The sequence below is a fragment of the Eumetopias jubatus genome, unplaced genomic scaffold (assembly GCF_037043125.1).
Source record: "Eumetopias jubatus isolate StellerSeaLion01/CBP00866 unplaced genomic scaffold, mEumJub1_p1.0 scaffold_6, whole genome shotgun sequence".
In the NCBI taxonomy this organism is placed as follows: Eukaryota; Metazoa; Chordata; class Mammalia; order Carnivora; family Otariidae; genus Eumetopias; species Eumetopias jubatus.
Genome location: NW_028274812.1, coordinates 81,939,306 through 81,953,886, shown reverse-complemented (window position 1 = coordinate 81,953,886; position 14,581 = coordinate 81,939,306).

The following is a 14,581-nucleotide window of genomic DNA, read 5'->3' as shown; positions in this document are numbered from 1 at the left end:
TAAATGTACACCTACCTTCCACCCTTAAAGTCTGCAGTAACATTACTTACACAGGAAACAATTTGTGATTATTACTAACAAAAATAACTAATACATACTGAGTACCATATTTTTAATCATCCCACTAGCAGCCTTATGAAGTACACTATTATTATGACTCCTTTTTCCACTGAAGGAAACGGAGTCTCAGGAAAGTGACATTTTCAGGTTCACAGACCTCATAAGTAGCAGAGCTCAGATTCATGTCAAAGTTCACAGACTTGACCAATCAATGATCACATTGCACTGCACAGAACAGTTCTGTGCTCCTTTGATTTCTTACAGTCTCACCTTCAACTCCCAGCTGGCTTATCAAGAGCTTTCTTCCAAAAAACACAAAAAGCGGTTTGGTTGCCTACAATTTTATCCATCTCCTTACAGGAATAAGTCACTTAAGAAATCACATTCCAGTGCATATACCGTTGTTTTTTGGTGAGTTCACAGTTGGCTTTAGGTCAGCCTTCACACAACCCATGAGCCTTTAGTTACTCAGTCTATCTTGGAACTCTGAGAAGTGTGTATATTTCAGAGCCAAGTATATTATGTTCTTTCCCTTTCTTTTTCATTAATTTTATTTTATTGATAATGTTCTGCACCACACCATGAAAAATCTCTTTTCTGGGAAACTGTAGATACTGATGGGCAATAATATCGGGGACTGTTCTCAAGGCGTGGTCCACCACTGTCCCGTACATCCCTGAGCGTCCCCCCTCTCAACTATATTAGGATTAGTGCACACCTTGAGATGGGCATTTATAAACTTTTAGAGCAACTTGACAGAGTAGTCCTATGTTTAAATTTAATATTAAATTTGGGGGCTTACGCTTTCATTTTTATTTTCATTTTTGTTGTTAGTTTTATTGACTTTTACAAAGATACCAGTCTGCAGAGATGGGGGAAAAGCTAGTCCTCTACCACGAATAGTTTGAGAACCACCAACGTAGGAGGGGGGAAATGACGTTAGAAAGCAAATTCTTGCCCATGCCAGACATCTCACCCCAATATAATATTCCCCTTAAATGTCAATTTCAGATCTTCTATCTGAAATTAACTACAAAAAAAATCCACTTTAACTCTAGAATTCTGAACTGAAAATGGGATGTAAAAAGAAATTAAATTTTTTCTATGTTGTCCTATTTCTTTTTTTTAATTTTTTAAATTATGTTATGTTAGTCACCATACATTACATCATTAATTTTTGATGTGGTGTTCCATGATTCATTGTTTGTGTATAACACCCAGTGCTCTGTGCAGAACGTGCCCTCTTTAATACCCATCACCAGGCTAACCCATTCCCCCACCCCCTCCCCTCTAGAACCCTCAGTTTGTTTTTCAGAGTCCATCATCTCTCATGGTTCGTCGACCCCACCAATTTCCCCCCCTTCATTCTTCCCCTCCTGCTATCTTCTTCTTCTTCTTCTTCTTCTTCTTCTTCTTCTTCTTCTTCTTCTTCTTCTCCAACATATAATGTATTATTTGTTTCAGAGGTACAGATCTGTGATTCAACAGTCTTGCACAATTCACAGCACTCACCATAGCACATACCCTCCCCAATGTCTATCACCCAGCCACCCCATCCCTCCCACCCCCCACCACTCCAGCAACCCTCAGTTTGTTTCCTGAGATTAAGAATTCCTCATATCAGTGAGGTCATATGATACATGTCTTTCTCTGATTGACTTATTTCGCTCAGCATAACACCCTCCAGTTCCATCCATGTCATTGCAAATGGCAAGATCTCATTCCTTTTGATGGCTGCATAATATTCCATTGTATATATATACCACATCTTCTTTATCCATTCATCTGTCGATTGTCCTATTTCTTTTCACACTTTATGTAGCTTACCTACATAGTTTCTACAAAGCCATGTGTCCTGTAGTTATAGGGAGTAACATTCAAAACCAAGACAGCTTAGAAACCTTTGTTTTGGAGGTGAAACTTCTCACCTTATAATGTTGATGTCACTAAGCGATGCATGGCTTTCCACAAAATGCCCTTTGATGCTGCTGTCAAAAATAAGATGATGCGTTGATTGAACAACAGAACTGCCAGAAAGACAGAACCAGTGTGACATTTATTATCTTTCATATCTTACACTGATGCAGAAGGAATGGACAAAAGAAGAATGTAAATGGCAAGTGGTGAAGGAGGGTGTCACTCGAAAGAAGTGGGCTCTGAGAGAAGAGAGACGACTGGTCACATTACCCAGAGCTACCACCCAACAGCATGCATGACGGGAACCATGAGCCAGAGCCAGCAGACGAAACAAGTGTGGAGAAAGGAGAGCCAGAGGTAGTCATCACGAACATTACATTCCCCATCCCTAGGCAATAAAATGTCCAAAGAAATCCCTGCGGAGTTACCTATTTAAAGTCATTGTTTGTTATTCTATTTTAATTGAGAATTCAGTGTCCTTCAAGAATGAAAAGACTGTGGGCCAAAATGGCACCTCCTGTATTGGTACAGAAAGAGATAAAAAAACGGAAAAAATTTCAAGAAAGTCATTAGTTGCATTTCAATATTAAAAAAACGAAACCTGTTTTTTGTTGTTTGATTTTAAAATGTGCTTAACTTTTATTAACCTGCAACCGACGTGGCTACTTCATTGCCAGGAAAGGGGCGTGTGTGTGTGTGTGTGTGTGTGTGTGTGTGTGTGTATCTGCACATATAATATATATCTTTACACACAATCCTGTGTATCATCTGTAATCGACTTTTCCTGTTAGTTTCTATGATGATCATGTTACTCTGAGGTCTCATACCACATTCTAAAAATAGCATTTCTGTTTTCCTCCCAGTCTAAAACAAAGGCCATAATAGATATCCAATAAAAAAGAAAAGACCTATCTAAACCATCTAAGTTATGAAGGAATTATACTTACATTGTATTCACCAGCCAAAAATACATCAAAAGTTTAACCTACATAATAGTTTTCCTTCCTAGAGTAGCTGTACATTATATTACTCATTCTAGGAGGTGGTTTTGCTTTGAGTTCTCCTGTTCTCTGACAGCTGTGTTTATACAGAGAATGTCTTTGCCAAATTATTTGTTGCCTTTTGCTGTTTAATGTTGCTTTCTTCTTACATGGCATGTTCTGAATTAGTCTTATTCATTCCTTTGCTTCTCTATGTAGCCTGATTTCCCTCACATTTCTGCTCTTTTGTTTTTGCCATTCTGGTACGGTTTCAAGGGTTGTAAAACAAACAAAAACTACAGTTTATCTCTATGTCACCGTGTTCTTTCTTTAAGCAAAATTGTGTCTCCTCCATGCTAGGAGATGTGGATTGGGACATTTGAACCCTGTCCGTGCCTCTATTAGTACAACCCATCCTGGCTTGTCTCCATTCAATCTACTTGCAGCCTCCTACCAAAAGGCTCTCCAGAGCACTTGCCTTCTACGTCATTTTTCCATGGAGAAATCAAGGCTCGCTGACTTTTCCCTTCCATTTCAGGTCTAAATTTCTCTGCCTTATCATAACACCTAGAACAATCCTCTCCCACCCTACCAGCCCAGCACTGTGTTTCCCTTCATTGTCCACCATGTGTTTTCCACTTCAGGCGAGCCTATCTTGCTGTTCAGCAAATTCGGCAACAGCATCCTTGCCTCTGGGAGGTTGTTTGTGTTGTTCTCTGCCTCTGGAATGTTCTTTGACTTCCTTATAGTTCAAGAACTGTCTTCCCCTTGAGAATCTTTTGTACTGCCTTAACACTTCATTTTTCTCTTGTTTACATATTCTCTTCACCATCAGTCACTCCAAGTACATTTGTCATATCTTCTTAAACTTTAACCCACCAATTTAGTGAAAGGAACTTAGAAAAAGGAAAAAGAAAGATTGCATGGTGCTCATAAGGATGGCTGTTCAGTGGGCAATTTGATTTTTGCTGGTGGAAATATAAATTGCAACAATCTCAAAGAAAAGTAATTCGGTGATGACTATTCAAAATGTAAAACCACCTATTGTTTGACACAACAATCCCACTTCTGGGTGTCACCTTAAAAGAATAAAATTCCAACATAGAAAGATGCATGTACAAGAATATTCATTGATCCTCTGTTTTCTGTGACAAAATCTATAAACAGCCTCAATATCTACAGTAGGAGATTGATTAAATGAGTTGTATATTCATGCTATAGTATGTACAGTCAGTGACATCAAAATATTTTGACCTTAGAAAATACAGTACAAAAAACAAACAAAAGAAAAAGAAAATACAGTATATTGCTAAGTAAGAAAAACAAGTTAGACAGCAACATATATATATATATATCTCATGGCTGCATTTTTATAAAAACATAAAGAATAGAAAAACATTCACTTAGTTAACACTGATTACTTGATTTGAAAGGTAGAAGTTTGAAAGGAGAGAGATAGGGAAAAAAGACTAAAGCAAAATGGAAAAATGCATGGAATGGTCACTCATTCTGCTCACTGATACCTAGTTCTCCTCACCTTTTGTGCACATGGAGCACTGAATTTCCTAGTATTCTTTTTTTTCTCCCCAGGGTTAGAATTTAGTTATTCATCAGTTTCATATAACACCCAATGCTCATTACCTCACGTGCCCTCCTTAATGCCCATCACCCAGTTACCCCATCCCCCCACCTTTCCTCCAGCAACACTCAGTGTGTTCCCTATAGTTAAGAGTCTCTTATGGTTTGCCTCCCTCTCTGTTTTGTCTTATTTTCTTTTTCCCTCCCTTCTCCTATGTTCATCTGTTTTGTTTCTTAAATTCCATATATGAGTGGGATCATACGGTATTTGCCTTTCTCTGACTGACTTATTTTGCTTAGCATAATACCCTCTAGTCCATCCATGTCACTGCAAATGGCAAGAGTTCATTCTTTTTGATGGCTGCATAATATTCCGGAGTGTGTGTGCGCGCGTGTGTGTGTGTGTGTGTACCACATCTTCTTTATCCATTCATCTGTTGATGGACATCTGGGCTCTTTCCATAGTTTGGCTATTGTGGATGTTGCTGTTATAAACATTTGGGTGCAGGTGCCCCCTTGAATCACTATGTTTGTATCCTTTGGATAAATACCTAGTAGTGCAATTGCTGGGTTCTAGGGTAGCTCTATTTTTAACTTTTTGAGGAACCTCCATATTGTTTTCCAGAGTGGCTGCACCAGTTTGCATTCTCACCAACAGCATAAGAGAGTTTCCTTTTCTCCCCCCATCCTCGCCAACATCTGTTCTTTCCTCAGTTGTATTTTCCTGATGCCGAGTGATGTTGAGCGTTTTTCATGTGTCTGTTGGCCATTTGGACGTCTTTTTTTGAGAAATGTCTCTCCATGTCCTCTGCCCATTTCTTGACTGCAGTTTTTGGTTCTGGGTGGGAATTTCCTAATATTCTTGAGCCTGGGTGTGACCAGGTGGCTAACTTTGACCAGTAAGTTGGTGAGCAGAAATAATGTGTAGCATTTCTGCCAGAGCACTCAATTGCCAATTAGAAACCTCCAGAATTTCCTTGTCAGTACTACAATGATTATGAAAGTGCAGTTGACATAAAGCCTCCATCCCTGGGTTCCTAAGTGACTACAGAAGTGGAAATCCAAGACTTCCCCTAACCCATGTTGGACATGAGGCATACACATAAATTTTCCTGCACCAAGCTACTAAAATTTTGGAGTTATTTGTTACTACAACATAACCTAATCTATCCTGATTGATAAAATAAGAAAACATTACATGCTTTTTTTATATTTATTTTTATGTCATTCGGGAACTTAGTTTTAAAAATTCTGATAGCACTAAAAGCCATAAAAGAAGAAAACTTACCTAATCTTTACCAAAACCAGGTTCATTCCCCTAGAAGCAACTAATTTCACACTTGCAGCAAATCTTACAGTCATCCACTCTGTAACACTAAATAATGTGCTTCTGCTGCGATTCCTTGACTTATTGATTTTGAACATTATGTCCTATTATGATAAGTCAGGATTCTCCTCTCTTACACTGCAACCCCCACTCCCAACACCACCAATGATGATAACCTCCTTCACCTCTCCCTATTTTCCTGATATGATTATATCAAATTTTTGGCTAAAATGATAATCAGTGTTTACATTATTATGACTATGCAAATAACTGTTAACAGGAATAACTCAGACTTCCACTTGGTCACTATCTTGAAAATCCTTTGTCTCATGTTTTCTGGGTCCCCTACTTCTATTTCTTAAAACCTTCGGTAGTTCTTTAAGAAAGAACACAGGACAGATGATTTTTTGAAAACTTGAATGATCCAGTACTATAATTGCCAGGGAGGATATAACTTAGAGTCATAATTTTGGAAGTATTTCTTCATTATTTTCTAGCTCACAGTTTCTTTGAGCAGTTTATGCCATTCCTAGCCCTCGATGGAAAAGACGACGTTTTATCAACCTAGATTTTTTTCAGAATCTTCTCTCTACTTCCTAATAAATCTTGCTGTGGGTCTTTTTTTTTTTTCTGGACATTTGATTTATGTCCTTATATGGATTATTTGAAATTTCTTCCAATTTTCTGGTCCTCTATTCATAATTTCTCTTAAGTGAATGTTGTTCTCTGAGGACCTCTTAGAACCTAGATTGAACCTCAATTTTTTCATACCTTTTATCTTGTCTTTCTATGTTTCATTCTGCTTTCTTAGACATTTCTTTAATATTGCCTTCTATTGAATTTTAATTTGGAGTATTGTATTTTTAATACCCAGAAGTTTTTTTTTTTTCCTGCTTCTCAATGTTACTCTTCACTGCATCCTATTCTAATACTATGGATGCAATGATTTTTATCTCTTTGAGGATTTTAAACTTTAGGGTTTTTTTTATTTTTTTCTATTCCTTTCTTTGCATTTACGTCCTTTTTCTGTTCATTTATTATGGTCTCTATTAAGTGAAAGAGACTTCTATTGAATATTTCTTGGTGATCCTTGGATATCAGTTCATGTTTAAAAGTGAGGCTAACCAAGGATAACTGGATGTTTTCCATACTGAGGGAGGTGAAGGGAAGGGAATATGAGGGAGTTGTCAAGGGGTGGGCTTCATCAGAGGGTGAGTAAGCAATAGGATGGATTTTTAGGAGATTTCTCCAAATGTCAGAACGCTAGAGCCCCTTCAGTTTCTTCAGAGAAAGATTCTTCCATCGCCTGCCTGGGAAGAGAACGCCTGAGAACCAGCATTCTGGGAGGCAACCAGATGGGGGCAGTGTGGCTCACCATCCAGTATAGACTTCACTTGATTCCCTTTTTCAGCTCAGCAGCTCACTCCTGCCCATTATCTCCCTAAATCAAGAACGAATCTGGTGTAATGACTCCAAAGAAATAAATCTCCAGGCCTTGGTATTGGTAGAGAAGGGCTCAGCAGTGCTCCAGGAGGGAACGAAGATCCGGGAGTTTGCTTCCTGTACAAACTTGCATAGAACCCTCCTGGTTTTGGCCCCATGACTTTGCGGTACTTGGGCGCCTCCATCTCCTGACCCCTTGCTAAATTCTGCAGGAGAAATTCAGCTTTCTTTCCTGGCTATCCTTCCCATAGACACTTCCAGCTGCATCTCACCCTTAAACCTGTTACAAATCCTCTAATTTCCAGCTTCCAAACATTCGTTGTCCTCTCACCTGCTGTTATCCCCTTCCTCTCGCTCTCTTCATCCTTTTGGTATTCTTTCTGTTTTATGCCCTTGTCATTCCTTCAGTAGAATTTTGAAGGGGAGCAGATACAAACTCTTCTGTTACTTCTGCTATCTTTATCCAGAAGACAACCATAAAATTGTAAATAAAATGACTAAAAGGAAAATTGCAAGCTCTCTGAAGGCAGGCCTCCCACTCCAGTGACCCACAACACCTTTTGCAGCAAGGGAGTTACTCAGTGAGAACTTCATTTCTATTGAGAGGAGCTCACAGGTTAAATATTCACTGAAAGTGTACTGGTATTTCAAACCTGAGAACAAAGGATTTCTCGCTCACTGTGATAGGGCCTCTTTCCAGAGACATTTACAGTAAACTGGACCAGATCTTTCTGCCACTCATTTTTCTATTTGTTTTCATTTAAGATAAAAAAAGAACATTTTGTTTAGTCTTTTTCTTCTGCAGACATGCGTATGGGTGGGAAATGGAAAAGGGGTTTGGTTACCATTACTCACGTGGGTTTAAGTGGCCTGGGAATCCATGCACACATCCTGCCAAACCACAGCCTATGACCCACAGAGCACAGTGCTGACTTTTTTCCATGTATTCAATACCAGATAAGTGTATGATATGTTAAAGATGTTCAAGCTAAACTGTTCTAAAGGACAACAGTGGAAGGACAAGGGCACATTTTTTTCAACCATCTCACCACAAGCTTGGCTCCTTTAGAGCCTGACACCGAGGGACTCAACAGATGGAGGAATTCTGAGTTCATTGTACTTTTCCCTCCTCACAGCCCTCAGATTTAGATATCGGAGATGCCTGAACCCCTCATCTACATCAACAGACCCAGTTACTGCTGGAGAAGCATATCTGAATGACATCTAACACACAGATCTCTCCTCCATGTGCCAGTTTCACCACAAAATCCTGAATAGATGATTCTCTTCTTAAAGTAATGTTCACTAGGGGGTTCACTTATTACAAGATGTGGAATCTGTATTGTGTAATTCCTCATTTAAGAGACAGTAAACAATGATCTTTTCAAGAAAATGTATAACAAAATCTAATCAAAGGAGCATTCGTGAGCTTATAATGAAAATTTCAAAAAGAACCACAGATTCAACTGTTTCTGCCTCAGCTCCAATCCCAGCCCATCCTATCATAAAAACATCACCATTGAGCAGTAGCAGGGGAAAAGAGAGGAAAGGAGAGGAAAAAAAATAGACAAGTTTCTATGCTTGACAGGTAAGTATTTTCTGCTTTCTTTACAATTGTCTTAAAGGATATAGAGAATGAGTAAGCAAGCCATTTGCTATTTAATGTTTTAACTAGGCTTTGTAAAGATCATATGGTAGGGGGAGTTTTTTATTTTTCATAAATTTTTTTAACTCCATTGCATTAGGGGAAAGAGAAGCATCTGACATTTTATAGTAGTATCTACTTTGTGCCGGGTACTCTGCTGTGTGTTTATGTAGATGATCTCATTTATTCTTAATAACAACCCAGTAGGACAGGTATTACTGTGCTTATGTTACAGAGGAGAAAACTGAGACCCAGTTTCCAGGGTTACTCAGCTGATACAAGCTCTAGTCAGGATTTGAACCCGTCTTGTTGGATTTGAATTATGTGGAAGATAGCATGGTATGTGGTAAAAAGCACAGATTCTAGCACAAGATTGCCTGCATTTGAATCCTGACCATATGCATCCCTTCCAAATGACCTTAGGTGAGTTGTTTCAGGTCTCTGGGCTTTAGTTTTCTCATCAATGAAAAGGAGATCATCAAATTAATAATCTCAGAAGGACATTGTGAAAATTAATGAAGGAAGACCTACAAAGTCCTTAAGAACAGTGCTTTGCAAATAGTAAACTTTCACTATATATTAACTATTATTATTATTGCAATATCTTAACCTCCATGAAAATATTTTTCTTATTATTTCTTATATCAAAAAAAACCTAAGAAATGTCATAAATAATAGAACCGGTAAGAGGACATTTTCACGTCCCCAAATTTTACTTCACATATAGTAGCAATTGAATTTGCCCGGGCATCCAACCAAACTGGAAGTTACAAATAAACTTAGTCATCCTGTTCACTTATACATCCCAAAGGACTTCCAATATCTCTTTCCTAAAATTTCAAGTGTTTTTATTGGATCTTCACACACATATTTTGATATTTTAATACTTGAGGCGTAAGAGCTAGTTAGGAAGTAGAGTTGGCTGACATTATGGGTAGAAAGCACTTTTGGTTATCCATATTAAGAAAAAAAAAAAAGCTAAATTCTCAAGTATTGAATCTTAGACTCGAGGAAGACCATGGCAGACAAAATAGTACAGTGAAGTTAAGCTCATGTTCTTAAATAGTCCTTTTTGCCTAATGCTTGACACATTCAAAATGTTTTCACACACCTATTTCAGGAGATCTTTATATTCCTGACATCACAGTCTATTATCTGTTTGAATATTTCTAGTGATGGGGAGCTCATTGCTTTGGAGAAGGGAGAATTGAAGAAATTAATATTTGAAATTTGCCATATTGAGTTAAAGTCTATAGAAGATTTTAAAGAAAATAAATGTTATGACTTTCGCCCCTCTCTGTGGGTGCTGGCTTTCTTAGAATTGATTAAATGACTAACCATTTATAGACTTCAGGCTGTTTTTGCAACCCATAGAATGAACCTGTTCATAAAGCTCTCAAGGTCCCATAAACATTCAGCATATGCTATTTTAAGGCAGTCTCCAGGTTAATTAGTATGCAGAGAATGGAACAATGTAATAGGTGGCATGAAAACTGGGAAAAACAAAAGAAAGAAAATAAAAGCATTAGTTTTTAAAGGATTTTGTGCCAACAAAAAATGTGCTTACATTTATATTTATTTCTCTTATAAGATTGAAGTAAATAAGATGTACTGGTACAAAACATTGGATCAGGTATGTTCTGTTCCTTTTTTAAGTGGTTTATGTTTTAGGAAAACAAGATAAAACAAAATACTGCTCAGTTGTCATTTTATTTTCATAAATATCTTTTTTGAAGTTTAGAAGGAATATAAGCAATGTATATTATATATGCTTACCGATATACTGTGTGTGTGTGTCCAGAAATTGATGTGCCAGCTGGAGGAAGATAAATGTGGACCCAACGTAGAAAGAGTTTAGACAACAAGTGGAAGTGAATTAGAAAAAGTCAGGGAAGGGCGCCTGGGTGTCTCATTCCGTTAAGTTTACGACTCTTGATTTTGGCTCAGGTCATGATCTCAGGGTTGTGAGATTGAGTCCCGCATAGGGCTCTGTGCTCAGTGGGAAGTCTGCTTGGGATTCTACCCCTCTCCATCTGCCCCCCCCGCACTTGTTCTCTCTCTTTCTCTCTCTCTCTCTCAAATAAATCTAGAAAGAAAGAAAGCTCTCTCTAAATCTAGAAAGAAAGAAAGAAAGAAAGAAAGAAAGAAAGAAAGAAAGAAAAAGAGAGAGAAAGAAAGAGAAAAAGAAAGAAAGAGAGAGAAAGGAAGAAAGAAAGAAAGAAAGAAAGAGAAAAAGAAAGAAAGCGAGAGAAAGGAAGAAAGAAAGAAAGAAAGAAGAAAGGAAGAAAGAAAGAAAGAAAGAAGAAAGAAAGAAAGAAAGAAAGAAAGAAGAAAGAAAGAAAGAAAGAAAGAAAGAAAGAAAGAAAGAAAGAAAGAAAGAAAGAAAGAAAGAAAGAAAGAAAAAGAGAGAAAGAAAGAAAGAGAAAAAGAAAGAAAGAGAGAGAAAGGAAGAAAGAAAGGAAGAAAGAAAGAAAGAAAGAAAGAAAGAAAGAAAGAAAGAAAGAAAGAGAGAAAGAAAGAAAAAGAAAGATGGAAGGAAGGAAGGATCAGGGATCCTGGTGGGTGGTGAATCCTCAAAAAAAGTATCATTAGAGCCAAATTTGTAAATGAGTCCAATATTAAACTGAAATATTATTTGCCGGGGTATCACATCTCTCAAAACAGTACCTCTGAAGAAACCCAAGCCTCAGAAAGATCCCCATGCTCTCTTGCAGGAATATATTCCAGATGCAAATGGGCAACAAGCTCTAGAATTATGCTTTGCCTGGGACAGCTGGGAAGACCCCAGGTAGATCTGTTGGGTGAAGTTCCCTCATTCACATAGTTAAAAAATTGAAAATCATCATTGAAGCAATTAAATGCTAATTGGTTTAGTCTGAAGTACAATGTGTTGCAAACACTTTGTTATAAGCATACATAAATAAACTTAGAGAATATAGACTCAATCCTTTCATAAATTAGGCATGCAATGTTTCTAAGGGGAAAATTTCCCGGCCTGATGCCCAAAATGAATTCTTATTTATCACAAAGCTGTTATATCCAACTGCTAAGGACAATCAGAAGTTTACCATGTACAAATTAGACAGAATTCTAAAGCTCACTTCTTTCTTTGTCGTGTATAATTTTAAAATCAGTAATTATGATATTAGTCAGTGTGCATGCATACACACACATATATGTATGTGTTTGTTAGTATCCCACCTTGTTCTAAAACAGAAATAACATTATACAAAGTTATATAAAATGAAGAAATATAACATAAGTTGGAAATAAATGAGAAAGAGAAAATAGACTCACAAATGAAGCAAATACAAAACTTTGTGTCACAAATTCCTATGCACTAGTACAAATGGCTAAGAAAAGTGCATCTAAGATTCCTAGCAAACAATACAGTAGCCTTGTATCTGTAGTACTTTTATGTAAATGATCTCACTCTTAGCACCATGCCTACAATGCAGGTGAGGTAACCCACTAATTAAATGAATATTCTAACATGCAGGACATCATGGAACATAAAGCATTAAGTCCCACAGAACATAAGGTATGCCATGAACAACACTCAGATTTTTCTGGAAGAGTGTTATGGAAGTATCATGCTTTAGGAACCAAATGGAATATATGCAAGAACAAAATGATTTGTTGAATGCCTGCTATATTCTGGGCATTTTCTCTAAAGAATGTATTACTGATGAGGCTCTCAGCTGATGATTAAGAGCCTTATTTGGACTATGAAATAACTAGAGACCTGAGAAATGAAATATCTGACACAAGATTGCACAGATAGGAAGAGCTAGCTGTTGGGCAGGTATCCCAGCCTTTGGGTCCAGTGCCAAGTGTTCTTTCCACTGGGTCAATCCCTAAATGGTCACTTCAGTGACTTGTTTTAGACTTGGGGTCAGCATGAAGTATTAGCAATCCAAAATGTAAATGCAAAAAGGGCTATAAATTAAATGTAAATTCCCTTTGGAGTTGTTTTTATTATTCAGATACAATGGATTATCTATTCTAAGCTTATTTAATTTTCTAATCTAATTATTTTAGTAGATTTGGTAAACATTTGACTCGAAAAGCTTGAAATAAATGTTTATAATAAAAATAATAATAACTGTAGTTTAGAGTCCTTGCCAACTATGACATTCTATAATTATATGGTCCCGAATGTTAAATATCAGTTTACATGGATCTCAGCATGACTCTAAGGCTAGGTTTTGTACATTTCATACAAAGTTTTGATATTCAGTTAAAAAAAACAACTTAAGTAAGGTTCTTCTCTAATTCATTCAGTCTCCCAATGTTCATTTGCCTGACAACAAAGGAAATATGAATTTCAGAAGTAAAGGTTTTGTAACTGATGTCAAAATAATTCCAAAACTAAAACATAGTTCCTCTACCTCAGGAACCAAAGCCATTCAACATATAGTAAACAAGCAACCACTAACAGATATTATTATTGGCAAAATAACCAAAAAGAACTTAAGGAAGGTTTAGGTTTTGTTGATAGGTTTTTAAAATTCCATCAGTAAAAAAGTCAATGAAAGTAATCAAATGAGTCAAAAATGTAAATAAATATATTGAGGCAGATTAAAGTAAATAGCATGTCAGAAACATAGTACAGACTATTCTAAGGGAAAGAATAATTGCTATGCCAACGACAAAGGCAAAACTCTTGATGGGATAAAAATAAGAAAAAGATACATTATCAAAGAATCTGTATTTCATAATGAAGTGTAGTTGTGGGATCAATAATTCTGCTCTACAATAACTGTAAAATAAATAATTACTATTCTGCTGAAAATTAAACTGGAAGTTTTGGGTCCTTGATTTGATTTACTCTCTCTCACACCTTAAATGGTCCTCAAATGTCACTCCTTATGGAGGAATCAAAAATTAGGATAAAATATTTCCCCTTGACAAACACTTTTATACGCCCGTCCTTCACCAAACAAGCAAAACTACACTTGAAAATTAAGTATGAGACATAGTACTGTTCCTCGTGGAACTTTCCATTAAACAGTGTGTGTTTAATGGAAAGTGGTTTACATATATGTAAACCACTTCCTGGTGGGTGGGGCCATTTAGACAGAGTGTCCCATTAACACTTACCCCAGCATAAGGCAAGCCCTCAGAGAAATCATCAAGGGCCAGCACTAAAATGAAATAGAAGTTATCTTACTTCAAAGTCCTTAAGGTAGAGTTGAGGAAACTGGAGCCGAGGTGTTTAAGTGACTCACTGCAGGTTACATAATTACCAAGCATAGAGCCTGAACTTAAACCCTGGCCTGGTCTTCTTTCCACTCTGACATTCTGGGTTCTGGTTCAGTGCAAAGAGCTCTAGACTACAGATCACAAAAAGTTGCCAACTGTACTTTGATCATCAGGAATCTAGACTGTAATTCTGGAGAAAAGGCGAACACTGCGGAGCTCATAGTCATATAGACCATATTGGTTTTCTATTCCTGCTGTCAGAAATTACCACAAACTTAGTGGCTGAATGCAATTTATTATGTATAATTCTGTAGGTCAGAAGTCCAACACAGGTCTCCCTGGGCTAAAATCAAGATGTAAACAGGGCTGCATTACTTTCTGGAAAGTCTAGGAGAGAATCTGTTTCCTTGACTTTTCCAGCCTTAA